The 4,399-nt window shown below is 41.6% G+C and overlaps 1 pseudogene; it reads left to right on the top strand.

Annotated features, from left to right (window-relative positions):
- Positions 1–1,035: 1,035 nt before the first annotated feature.
- LOC116895936 lies at positions 1,036–4,163 on the top strand (annotated as a pseudogene).
- Positions 4,164–4,399: the final 236 nt, after the last annotated feature.

Below are 4,399 nucleotides of genomic sequence, written 5' to 3'. Positions count from 1 at the left end.
TCACTGGTCACATCTACTCTGTCATCAGTTCAGCCATATCAATAGCAAGAACCTGCCCAGGCCCAGATACCTTTCATCCCGTAAACATCTGCGTGTTTGTTCGCTCATCCATGGCTGCTTATGAATAGCCAGGGCTTGCATATTGTTAAAAGTTTGGTGGCAGAGATGCCTGTGCTTCAGGCAGGAATGCTATCGCTTATTAGATCCCAAATCATAGTTCTTCCATTGATGCCCATGTGTCAGCCTCTGTTTTATAACCACAGCAGCCCCACCAGGTAGGCTTGATTTCTAAAGGATTCTCCACAGCACAACTACTGGAGGGGAGGAAGAAACAGCAGCAAAATCATAATAGCCACCTCCACAAAAGACTGTAGGAAACCTATAAGAGTCACAAGGTATATTAAAGTATCCCATCAATCTATTAACATTAATATTTGCTGTAAGATATACAATCACTATAAACGAGATCCTTATTGACTCCAGAACTTCTGCACCTCATTGATGCTAGAAACTTTCCACATATTGCTCATATGGAAAGGTGTTTCTACAGAGAATGTAACCAATGAAGTCTGAAAGAAGAGACTTTTATAAAGACTGTGTAAGTATTGGTGTAAACCAGTGAGAAACACAAAAGCCAAGGGATACATACACCACCCAAAGAATAAGATAGTTCTTTTCATTTAACCTCAAAAAAAAATGGAAAAACTACCTAACAAAGAACTGAAAATACTGTCCTCAGGGAAATTCACAAACTTGGAGAAAACACAATCCTATTTCCAAAGTATTTGCAATCATATATATGGATTACAGTTTGTCACAGCTCTATCGTGCTGTTTCAAATGAAAATGGACCACATATACAATGGAGCTCCTGTAAAATCATCACAGGGAGTGCTGTGAGCTGGAAGGAGAGATGGCAGCCACTGGGCACCCTCTGAGCTGGTGGCTTTGTCCTTTGCTCATGTGGGTTGCCTCCATCTGCAGACCCCTGCCTTCACCATGCTTCTGCAGAAGGTTTAAACACTAAGCTTGCATGATGTCTTTAAAACAAAAAGTGGTGGATTTTGATGAGACATGGAGCAAGCTCCTAACTACAATCAAAGCTGTGGTTATGTTGGAATATGTAGAGAGAGCAGCATGGAAAGACCATGTCTCTGATATCTATGATGTACGTGTGACTTACGCAGAGCCACTTAGAGAAAAACTTTATGTAGTAACAAACTTTTTGGAAAATCACATTCAGAATGTACAAGAGTTCTGGATTCTGAATAACAAGTGTTTGTTAAGTATCATAGGTATTGGGAAGAAGACAGCAAGGGCACCAACTCTGTGTACTGCTCATACATACACACACACACACACACACACACACACACACACACACACACACACACACACCAATACCCAGTTTATTTAAAATAATGAATTGAAGGAAGCTGATTTCTACGGCTATAGTAGAATAGATATGAATGAACGCCTTATGAAACCAGGAGAGCTAGCATTGGTAATATGGAGAAAGTAAATCATTGAATCCCTTCAAAGCATCCTCATCCTCATCTTGTCTGCACCAAGAAATTAAAAATGATCCTGTGGAGAAGACCCAAACCAAAAAGTAATCTGTGCAATTTTTAACTCCTTTGTTCATGTTGAACAGTATAAGAAAAATTTCTCTTAAGCTTTTTTCATTTTTTATTGAATATTTTTTATCTATGTTTCAAATATTATCCCCCTTCCCAGTTTCCACTCCTGAAATCCCCTATACCATCCCCCAACCCCTGCCTCCATGAGATTGCTCCCCACCCACCCACCTACTCCCTCCTGCCTTCCTGCCCTTTCATTCCCCTACACTGGGGCATCAAGCCTTCACAGGACCAAGGGCCTCTTCTCCCATTGATGCATGACAAGGCCATTCTCTGCTACATATGTGACTGGAGCCATGGGTCACTCCATGTGTACTCTTCGGTTTAGTCCCTGGGAGCTCTGGGGTGTCTGGTTGGTTGATATTGTCGTTCTTCCTATGGGGTTGCAAACTCCCTCAACTACCTCGGCCCTTTCTCTAATTCCTCCATTGGGGATCCTGTTCTCAGTTCAATGGTTGGCTGTGAACATCCACCTCCTGAATTTGTCAGGAGACAGCTATACAGGCTTATGTCAGCATGCACCTCTTGACATCCCCAATAGTGACTGGGTTTGGTGACTGCATGTGTGATGGTTCCCCTGTGTGGCAGTCTCTGGATGGCCTTTCCTTCAGTCTTTGCTCCACAGTCTGTCTCCATATTTCCTCTTGTGATTATTTTGTTCCCCCTTCTAAGAAGTACTGAAGTATCCACACTTTGGTCTTTTTCCTTGAGCTTCATGTGGTCTGTAATTTGTATCTTGGCTATTCTGAGCTTTTGGGCTAATATCCACTTATCAGTGATTACATACCACATGTGTTCTTTTGCAACTGGGTTACCTCACTGTGGATGATATTTTCTAGTTCCATCTATTTGACTAAGAATTTCATGAAGTCATTGTTTTTAATAGCTGAGTAGTGCTCCATTAACGTTTACCAGGAAATCTTTGTGTCTCCCTTTCAGACTGGAACAGGAGAATATTACCAGCAAAAAGCTGCAGATTTACTATAAGTGTCAAATTACTCATATTGTGTGGAAATGGTTCTAGGTAGATAAATAAATGAAAAAATAGGACATTGAAAATATTCGCATCCACAGTCATATATTAAATGAGCCACAAGTGTCAGCAATGGATGGTAGCAGACCTCTGACAATTCTCCCACTCAGACTGCCACATGGATGTTAGCAGACCACTGATAATTCTCACAGTCAGAGGACCACACGTCATTTGGCTAGAGAGGTGTAGCATGTCAAATGTGTATGCCTTACTCTGTGCTGTATCAACTGGTTTACCTCATATGAATCAGAAACCACAGAATCACATCCAGGATGAGGGCCTTAGAGACACCATTAACCATACTCAGAAACATATGCAAACATAACTGTTTGTGGAATCGGTTTTGACAGTACATGGTAAATTTCTTCGACTTATCAACACTGTTCTGAATGGTGATCAGCATTTTCTGAGTGCTTTTGATAAGGCCCTTACATCTGTTGTAAATCACAGAGAGCCCAAGTTTGTTTGCAAAGCATCTGAATTGCTTGCTAAGTATAATGATAGCATGCCCAAGAGGTCAGCAAAGGGGAGGACCAAAGAATGATGTGGAGGACAATCTCAGCAGCTTTGTGGCTGTTCTCAAATACACCAATGACAAAGACAGTTTCTGAAGAAGCCATGATCAATAGATTAAGCAAAGCCCGTGGTTTTGAATCTACCAGCCAGCTACATCAGATATGCACAGGCATGAGAGTCAGTGCTGATCTCAACAATAAGTTCAATCGTTTCATCAGAAACCAAGACACAGTGATAGATTTGAGGATTCATTTCTCGATATACATCCCTCTGGCTGGTGCACAGCTTCTCACTCAGGCACCTTCATTCACATTTGCAATCCCCCAAGAGTTGGGAAAAGGTGTACAGATGTTTGATTTGTTTTCCAGCCAGCATTTCAGGCGAAGGAAACTGACATAGTTACGTTATCTCCTGGCAGGTGAAGTTAAAATGAAGTATTTGGGAAAACTGTATGTAGCTATGGTTACGACCTACCAAATGCAGTTCTTCTTGCCTTCAGCAACAGTAAACCTGTCAGCTATAAAGAACTTCGAGGCAGCTCCCAGATGAATGAAAAGACTGACCAAAACAATCAAATCATTACTTGATGTGGAAGTGATTAACCATGATTCAGACAAGGAAGATACTGATGCAGAGCCTTCCCTACCATTAAATGTAAGCTTCAGCAGTAAGAGAACATAATTTAAAATTACTACATCAACACAGAAGGATACACCACAGAACTGGAACAGACTAGATGTGCTGTAGATGAGGACCAGGAACTATATTTTTAAACTGCTATTCTTTGCATTGTGAAAGCACTCAAGGTGCTTCTTCCGAATGCCCTCATTCAATAATACAGGAAAGAGCCGAGTTCAATCCCAGTAACAGCATGATTAAGAACTGCAAGAAGTACTGAGAGACGAGCAGTACACTGAGCACAGCCAAGCATCTACAGATGAATACAGAAATGTGTGTACAGTTTACATCACTTAACACCTTCTCCCTGTGCAGGTTCACACCACACACAGGTCATTGCCATCCCCATTTGGTGAGCTCCTGTGGGAGAAAGCAGGCCCATGTCTCCATACTTCAGTAGTCCAGCAGCCCCTACTTTTCCGTTGTTTACCACATCACCAGTGCCATATCATGAGCATCAGAGAAAATCCCTATGGATATTTCAAGCTCATGCCATTACAACGTTTCTTAAAACTGTATTTAAAAAATGACAG

The sequence above is a fragment of the Rattus rattus genome, chromosome 3 (assembly GCF_011064425.1).
Source record: "Rattus rattus isolate New Zealand chromosome 3, Rrattus_CSIRO_v1, whole genome shotgun sequence".
NCBI classification, from domain to species: Eukaryota; Metazoa; Chordata; class Mammalia; order Rodentia; family Muridae; genus Rattus; species Rattus rattus.
The sequence above is the reverse complement of the archived record's forward strand: the minus strand, read 5'-3'. Positions and strand labels throughout refer to the sequence as shown.